Here is a 9,633-nt window from a genome sequence, read left to right on the forward strand (position 1 = left end):
CCATCTGGCAAGAGAAGCTCTGTATGTGTTGGGCTTATGAAGTGATAGGATGTAAACTTGTAACTCGCCATCAAAGGCAACCTGGAGACAAAACCAGGGTAGGGGAAAGCGGGGGCCAGAAACAGAGAGAGTGAATCTAACCATCCTATTATGCAGACACCTGTGCACTTTTTATCACATGGACCAAAAACCCTATCCCGCTTTTTTTGGCTTAAGACTTTTAGGATGGGTTTCTGTCATTTATACTTGAAAAAGTCCTGACTCTTACTTCCCTAAACCCACCTGAGAAAGCAAAGAGCTCTCACCACTTTCCCTCCTGTCGCCAACTAGAGGCCCTGGTGGCTTTTCTTTCTGGGAAGGTAGGCCCTTTTTTGTTTCCTCCCCTGTAGCTCAGAAGCACTGGGTCCTTCACCATGTGGCTGTTCTTGGCGTTAGTGACAATGATCATTCTCCATCCCTGTCTCAGTCTCTTCCCCCAACAGGCATTCTTCACCCCTTTGATCAAATGAGAAGGCTGAGGCTGAGAGAGGCAAGTTGATGTGCTCAAGTTGGCACAGAGACCAAAAAACAGAGCTGGAATTTGAACGCAGCACTCCTCTCTGTCCAGGGTTCTTCCTTTTAACCCCCTGTGGGTTATTCTGCTGAGCATGAGACTGACTACTTTGTTGATGTTCAACCAAAAGCTCATCATCAACTTACTGAGGTTTCTCAGGCCCGTTCTGGTTCCTCCCACCATCCAGCTGCTCAGGGGCAATGCACTGCCACCTGGTGGTGACACACGAAAACACATCCTCCGAGGTGCTGTCGGATCGTTCTGTCCTGGGGCCCTGGAATAGGGAATGCGGTGGATAGGGAAAGAGATCAATGTGCCAATTTCTGGGAAATTAGGAATCTGAGAATGGATGAGAGGGCCCGAGATCCCTTCTCTGTTATTAATACCAGACACATTTAGTCTCTTTTCTCCTTGTAGAACCTTGGAAACTTGTGAAACTAATTGCATTCCCTCTTTGCATTGGCTGTCAGGATGCTCAGAACCAATCTCTAGTGGTTTATTAGCAACCGGATAGAACCATGTGGCAGGCACTTGGAAGAGAAGCTTAATCTCTGACTCCATACTCCTTTCTCTGGCGCAATTTTTCTATTTTATTTTGTGTTTAGTTTTCCGGCTATGCTGAGAGTATCTTTTATAAACCACCCTAACTTTTTGGGGAGAAGGGAGGACAAATCAGGGTTATACATTCAGAAAGAGTTTGCCAACTTTCTGCAAGCCTCAGTTTCCTGTGACGTGAGCACATGAATCACTACCTTGCGGGGTTTTGTGTGGCTTTCAGGAGATGCTCAGTTAATATCAGTGCCCACCCTATTTCCCAACTCTCCCCCACTCCCCAGAGTTCTCAGCTACTAGTTTAGGGTAGCCTGGGATGCAAAGGGCATCCATATCACTTTGTCCTCAGGCCTACTCTGTGCTCTGCAGGCCCACTGGGTGCCTTGGCTGGAGCCCGGTGCGCTGAGCCTAGCCTCCGCCTGGCTCCTGGAGGACTTTTGGTCTCCACGACCCTCCGCCTCCCAACTGCAGGCACTGCAGCATTCCCGGCTGATTTGATGGGAGCCCAGATGCATCTCATAAATAAAGCGGGTACTGCTCTGCAGGATGGCTGCAGCGTGGCCGCACGGGGGTGGAAGACTGGATTAGACAGGAGCCACAGGAGGCAGGGAGGATCTTACCATGGCTGCTGGTCAGGCAGAGGATGAGAGAGCCTGGGAAGGTATAAGACCAGGATGGGGAGGAGACTCCGTGAAGTCAGGATCTGGGTGTAGATCGTTGGGCCGAATCTTGGTTCAGATGCCTTTAGCTGTGTCCCTTAGCCTCATTTTTTTTTTCATTTGTCAAATGAGGATGATATCAATACCTGGCGCCACTGGGCTGTTATAGTTATTGTATTTATAGCATGTAACCCAGAATATGGAAAACAGTAAATGCTCAGTAAATGTTATTATTTGCCTCAAACTTCCTTAATGTCTTCCCCAAGAGCTTGTGTTGTTTCTGCTATGGGGGGCGCTGAGGGTGGGGTTAGGACTGTATTTGTGTCTGGGGAGAGGACCTCAGGCTACAGGAATGGGGCAGGAAACAGGTAGTGGTGCCCAAGGCAACAGGAACAGGTATTTGGAGCAAAAGCCAAACACACAATCACCAACTCACAAGAGCCAGGCAAGTCCCTGAAACGGACGGCATTTCTGCAGGCATTTCAAGGTGGGTGCTTGAGGTGTTTAATTGGCTTCTAAAGGAGAGGGGGACCTTTGGAAGGCAATAGGAGCTGGGGACCCTGGGGACACTGGGATGACACCATCAGCATGGCCACATTGGAGCAGAGATCTTGGGTAAGTCACTTTCCTCCTCTGGATCTCTGTGCAGCTATAAAATGGTTTCCGAGGGGCCTTCCAGAACTGTAGCATTTTAAGGTTCAAGGTTCTTTTGACAAACACACATTGAGGGCTTCCTGTGTGTCAGACCCTGCAGTGGGAAAATAGGGCAGATTTCTCCTTTGAGGGATCTCACAGGTTGGTGACAGGAGTGTGTGTGTGTGTGTGTGTGTGTGTGTGTGTGTGTGTGTACAACAGTCAAGCAAATGAATATATAATCTCAAACTGAAGTTAGCCCTGCAGGAGACGGCATGGGTCAATCAAGGAGTGTGTTTAACTTAATGGACTTGACTTTTACCTGGAGGCCAGAGAAGGTTTCCCAGAGATGACGAGGCTCGGGCAGGGCTGGGCTGAGTGGCCTGCAGCTGGAGCAGGAACTTGGTGAGGGTTGAACGTGGAGCTGCCAGTAGGGGCCTGCCAGGGCAGGGCCTTGCATGTGAAGGTAAGAGCTTGCTTTTCATTCTGAGACCAGTGTGACATCACTGAAGGGTTGTGGGCAGGGGAATGATAAGGTCAGCTTTGCATTTTGAAAATCTTCTGGCTTGGGTGAGGGGAATAGGTTAGAGGGGCCTGGAGTGGAAGCTGGTGGTCCCAGGAGGGGATGATGGAGGCAAAAATGATGGTGGCCATTGGTAGGGTGAGGATATTCAAGTGAAATGTGTGACATTAGTGTTACACATTAGTTCAAGTGACATTAGTGAAATGTTCAAGCAAATACACTGATGGGGCTGAGAGTGCATTGGATCCGGGGGTAAGGGAGAGAGAGGGGAGGATGACTTCAACTGGTTGTATGCTGGGGTCTTTGTAAAGTCTTCTGCTGGGTTCCTCTTCCCTACCTCAGTTCCTTCCAGCGCCCTCTCTGGCTCTGCCAGCATCTGCCAATACAGGAAGGGAGAGGAAAGGAGAGGGCCAGAGAGGGCGGGGGAGGCAGCTTGTCCTTCTCTCTTTGAGGCAGCAGCAGCGAGTGAGAGGCTGGCTGGCTGCAGCACCTGCTGTGGCTGCTGGAAGGGCCTGGGAGCAGGTGCACGGTGTCTGGAGGGGGTCTGTATGCAGATGGAAAATGAGATGAGATGGATGAGAGCGACACACACTCTGCTCCCCTTCTCTGTTGTCTGGAAACAAAAGCCGAGACAAAGAAGCAGCGGGACACAGGCCATGGCCCGCACGCAGGCATGCCCACACGACACACACATGCTGGAGACAAAGGAGGGACGGGCAGAGGCAGGCACACGAAGAGCAAGGAGCGCAGGAGCGGGGGCTGGGGAACTTTGGGGCGAGGCCTCCTTTTCTCTAAGCCTTGCTCTGGGCACCACAAATGAAGAGGTTGGGGGACACCAGTGGGCCCCAAACCTTGCTAGTTCCGTTGGACTTTTTCTCAAAGGAAAATAGATCATAGACTCTGCAAGGTTAAAGCTACCCTTTTATATCCTGGGATGAAAAAGAGGCCTGATGATAAAGAAAGCAACCATGAATAGGGCGTGAAGTTGACATTGACCTGTATTTAATTAAACCAACAGCAAGGACGCACACGCAAAAAAGACCAAGCATATCTGTGGATAGGATTTGTTATTTACATGCTTTACAGACTCCTTACAATAACTCCCCAGGAATAAGAACTCCAGGTCTTAGAGAGTCTCTAATGACCCTTCCTATAAAGAGAGATAGATAGAGATAGAGATAGAGATGATAGAGATAGAGATAGAGATAGAGATAGAGATAGAGATAGAGATAGTGATAGAGATAGAAATAGAGAGAGGGAGAGGTAGAGGTAGGGATAGAGGTCGGGATAGAAAGAGCCAGATTTTATTGAGCCCACGATGGGGCCATGTGTTTTCCACATCCAGATTACTTTATTCTTCTGAAAGCCCTGCAAGAGAAGTTATGTCATCCCCATTTTACAGAAGAGGACGCAGAGGCCCAGAGGGGTGTAGTGACTTGCCCAAAGTCATGTGGTAAGTAAAGGGCAGAGGTGGGATTCAAACTCAGGTCTGCATGACTCCTGGATCTCCATCTTGGCTGTTGGCCCTGGTTGAGAGAGAAGCAGAGAAAGGAAACAAGATAGTCAGGTAACAGTGGATCCGGCAGTCCCTGGTGGGTTCCTGCCCACTACGCCTGTAGACAATTGGAGAAAGACAGATGCCTGGCAATGTTTGAACACCTGGATACAGCTGTGCCTGAAACCATTCTGCCTTGGGCTTATTTCTGACACTCGAAACTGAAAAGGGCCTAAAAAAAATAGTGATTGAAAGAATTATTCTTACACTTTTGGATACTAAGTACCTGGTACAGTGTCTGGTATTTAGTAGGCTGTCTCTTGACTTCAAAAACGAGTTTTGCCACTAATATATATTCCCAAAAGCCCTTCCTTCATTACGGCACTGATCATAGTGACTTCTACTCTCTTCCCAGCTAGGTTGTGAGCAAGGTTCTCTCTGTGTGGCTCAACATCATATGCCACATTGGCATGTAGTGGTGGAAACTTCTCAAACTGAGGAGTCCCTGGATGTTTTGAGCTCAAAGTGGGATTGGGTGGTGGGAGGGTAATGAGGGAATGGATGATCCACTGTCTCCTATAGCAGAAGTCCCCTCGACACTCACCGCCCAGGCATACCAGTGGCTTTGCACTGTAGGTCCAGGGCATTCTGGAGGTGGTGAGGGGTTGGTGTGCAAGGAGAGCATCCTTCAGTTATGACATATAAGAGTTGGTGTGTAAGTATCCCCGGCTTCCTTGACCTCAGGTGGGATGATGCAGGTGCATCTCACACATTCTCCTGGAGGACCTCAGCAGGACTGAATCCTAGTCGATCACACAATTTGTTCATTGTTGTGGATGGAATTGTGTCCTTCTGAAATTCGTATGTCAGAGCCCAAACTTCCCAGTGTGCCTGCATGTGGAAACAGGGCCTTTCTGGAGGTTGTTAAAATTAAATGGGGTCATAGGGTAGGTCCCTAATTCAAAAGAACTGTGTCCTTATAAGAAGAAGAAGAGACACCAGGGGTTCATGCACAGAGGAAAGACCATGTGAGGACACAGCAAAAAGATGGCCCTCTGCAAGTCAAAGACAGAGGCCTCAGAAGAAACCAACTCTACTGGCACGTTGATCTTGGACTTCCAGCTTCCGAAACTGTGAGAAAATTAATTTCTGTTCTTTGAGGCACTCAGTCTGCTTTATTTTGTTATGGCAACTCTCGCAGGCCAATATACTCATTAAAGCACCTACTCTTGACTTTCTTCTCTTCCCTGTCTCACGGCTCTACTCCCTTATCAATGCTTCCTGGGATTACTTCCCAGATAAACTACCTGCACTTGAATCCTTGTATCAGAGTCTGCAACTCAGATAATTGAGGCTAATACTCCTGTCCGTGACTTATCTAGCAAGACTGCCTGCCTTCACACATTAAGGCACCCACTGGGGGCAGGACACAGATAAGACTCTGGAGAATACTAGACTTTACTCATTCATGGACATGATCTTGAACCAGCGATGTCCCTCCAGGACTGAAGCAGAGATTAACTGCCACTGTGCATGCCTAGGGCAGGGTGATTGAACAGACACCAGAGTGACCCCAGCAAGGTAGCAGGGTCATTGTCCAGCTGCTGTGGGGCTGCACATCCTTCCTAGGGGAAGGATGGAATGAGTGTGAATGCAGTCAGGTTTTTAGAGCTTCCGAGTGCAGCTCCTGAAATTAGATAATGCTTTGGACATGGTTCTGTAGTATAGTGGTTAGCACATCTGCTTTACGCGCTGAAGGTCCTGGGTTCACATCCCAGTGGAGCCACAGTCCATGGTCTATGGCCATGCCACCTTGAACAAGCCCGATATCTGATCTTGGAAGCTAAGCAGGGTTGGGCCTAGTTAGTACTGGGATGGGAGACCACCTAGGAAGACCAGGTGCAGTAGACATAAAAAAAATAAAAAAAATTAGATAATACTGGATTTAAATTTCAGCTTCACCATTTTCTAGCTGGTTGATCTTGAGTAAGTCACTTCCCCCTCTCTGAGCCACACTTTTCTTATCTGTCAGATGGAGGTGATCCAGGGGGAGCAGGGAGGGAATGTGGGTAAAGCACTCGGAACAGTGTCAAGTACGTGGGCTAGGGGTCAACTTCCTTACATCTGAAGGTGGTTATTGGAGGGGGGTGGATTTTGTAGCTACATAGAATTGTTAAAAGGCATATATTTTCTGGACAGCACCAAATGCCACTCTCCTCTGCTCTGCAGACATCTCCTGAATTCAGGGAGCCCCACACTCACCACAGGTAAGGGTGGCTGCTTGGATCAGTCAAAATGAAATTTCATCGGGATGAAACTCTCTCAGGGAACAGGTGTTAGAGGGAAGCCCCTCTAGTGACCTAGTGGATGTACACAGTCTTCATTAATAGCATGGCTGGTGGGCAGGTGAAAGCTGGCTTTCTCTAGAGTCTTTCCCCAGAGGCTATGGTATGGCAGGTGTGGCCAGGCAGAGAGGTGGCATTGGGCGTGCGTGTGTCTGCATGACTAGTTTAGGTAACAAGGTGAAAAAGCCTCCCCTCCTACTATGCTAGAACCCCCTGACTAGGTGCAGTGGCGAGTATAAAAAGAAATGAGGTACAGAGAGGAATAGATCCCCCAAAATGGAAAAGAGAGACTCAAACAAATCTTTGTACACGTATGTTCACAACAGCATTATTCACAGTAGCCAAAGGTGAAACAACCCAAATGTCCATCAGTGGATGACTGGATAAACAAATTGTGCTACATCCATACAATGCAATATTATTCATCCATAAAAAGAAATGAAATACTGATGCATGTTATGGCACAGATAAGCTTCCAAAACATTATGCTGAGTGAAATAAGCCAGAACCAAAAGGTCATATATTGTATGATTCCATATTTATTAAATAATCAGAATAGGTAAATCCATAGAGACAGGAAGTAGATTTGTGGTTGCCAGGGGCTGGGGGAGGAGAGAATGGGGCGTAACTGCTTAATGGATGTGAGGTATTATTTTGGGTTATGAAAATGTTTTGGAACGAGATAGAGGTGGTGGTTACACAACATTGTGAATACGCTAAGTGCCGCTGAGTTGTTCCCTTTAAAGTGGTTTTATATTATGTGACGTTCACTTCACAAAACAAACAAAAACATGAGTACTCAGTGGCACCCGGAGGCTGATGACACAGTTGTAACTGGAACTCTGGCCTCTTGGGCCACCTGCATTTTTCCAGGGGCTGCTTTAGGAGTAAAGAGAAACCCAGAAATCTTGGGCTGCAGAGTGGTATCATGAACCAAAGACTATCTAGTTTGCAGATCCTTGAAATTGTGATGTCTCATGAAAAAAGGTGAGGTAACCACCTGGTCCAGTGTAAAGAGGCAAGCTTTATTCTGAAGTGGATCTTCAGTGTGATGGCACCTCCTTCCTTTGCCATGGCAACCAACACTCCATGAGAAGTGGCTCAGGCCATTTTCAAGAGAAGCCGAAGAGAGACCGTTGATGCTTCTCTTTGTGGTTCCATCTGGTACTTATCTGCTCATGGGTTTTAGGGACCCAAGTCAGCCCCGTAAATGTCACCTGGAAGACTGGAGCTCTTGGCAAATGGCGGTGAGGATGACATTTACCATACTGGAGTGTGTTCTGCAATGTCCTGGATTTCCCTGCAGTGTAAGGTGAAGGTCGTTGATGAGGAGGCAAGAAGGATGGCAGCTCTAGCCATCAAGCTAGACATGAGTCCCAAAGGAGGCAGTGGTAGTGCCCAGAGCCTAAAGGAGATAAAGGGGGTGCTGCAGATTTCTAACCTTCCCCAGGAAAATGAAGGATGCTAGAGAAGATTTTGCTCATCACAAAGGCATTCAGTGGACGAACGGAAGGAGGGCGAAAAACCAACTGAATCCCCCAGGGCAGCCAATCTGGGCTACTTGATGATATAGAAATGTGTCATGTGAGAGAAGTAGGGACAGAAGACAGCAGGGTAGGACTGTGCTGGTTTTGGTATCAGCTGGCCATGGGGTCTGGCCCCTCCTTGCATTACTCAGTTTAAGCCTCCCCCTGAATCCACCTGAGTTAGACATGGTCTCTTTATAGTAAGCCCACAGGACATTTTAACGGTCACCTCTTTTGCCCCTCTCTTCCTGCTGCTGCTTTCCTTGAAAGAAGATCCCTAGAATCAAGATACATGGAAACAGGACCATGGATTCATAACTCTTCATCTTTGAGAAGCCCCAGGAAATAGAAGTGTTGGAAACTGGGAGCTGGCAACTGCCTCGATTTTTTTTCCAAATGGATATTAGAAATGGTAGGCTGATACTCAGGAGAATTTGAGAACAGATTATGAAACAGGTGGCTTGGGAATACTTAAGAAAGGATGATCCCTATCCATTTCCTGTGTTCATTTAGAATATGTCCCTTCGAATCTCATTTCCTTTTTAAATTCATGGTTCGGCGATCCAGGAGAGAGTCACGACCTGGTATTGACAACAGTTGGGCTGTGCCCTCTCAGCAATGCCCTTGCCCTTTCTCTAACTGTTCCACATGGGTCTTACTTTTCTAGCAGAACCACTCGCTTTGCCAGGGTGGAGGCCGTATCTGGGACCTCCTGGGACTTTCAGGGTTCCTGCAATGGCTTTGGGCTGGGCTCGTTGGAAATGGGCTATATAGGTTTGTTGAATTGGGTTTGGATTTTCTGAAGATCAAGGCTGGCGGGGCGGGGGTGGGGGGCAGTGTCATGCAGTAGAAAGGATAGCTAGTTAACCTGGAACCTGAAATGGTAGGTTCGAATCCCACTGGGTCCCTTAGAGTGTCTGTGGGCAGCTCTCATTGCCTCTCTGAGCCTTAAAGTCCTTATCTGAACAGTGGAGACGATAAATAATATACACAGAAGTGTGAAAATTAAAGGAGACAGAGTATTATAATGATAAACATATATTTTTGAGCCCTTACTAAGTGCCAGGAAGTGTGCTAAGCACCCTTCTCCCATGCATTTCCTCATTTAACCCACACAATCCTAAGACGTGGATTCTAATATCTCTACTTTATGGACTAAGAAACTGTGTGTCAGGAAGGCTGCGAAGCTTCCCTAAGGTCATCTGCTAAGGGGCATAGGCTGAGCTGACAGTCTGGTTATAGAAGCTACTGGAATGGGCAGTGGTCCTCAAGCTTGAATGTGCATCGGAATATCCTGGAGGGCTTCTTAAAACACAGATCTCTGGGCTCTCCCCAGAGTTTTTGATC

The 9,633-nt window shown here is 47.8% G+C and overlaps 1 pseudogene; it reads left to right on the top strand.

Annotated features, from left to right (window-relative positions):
- The first annotated feature begins 6,210 nt into the window (after positions 1–6,210).
- LOC120602080 (uncharacterized) lies at positions 6,211–6,326 on the top strand (annotated as a pseudogene).
- Positions 6,327–9,633: the final 3,307 nt, after the last annotated feature.

Source organism: Pteropus medius, unplaced genomic scaffold (genome assembly GCF_902729225.1).
Source record: "Pteropus medius unplaced genomic scaffold, Ma_sr-lr_union100, whole genome shotgun sequence".
Lineage (NCBI taxonomy): Eukaryota > Metazoa > Chordata > Mammalia > Chiroptera > Pteropodidae > Pteropus > Pteropus medius.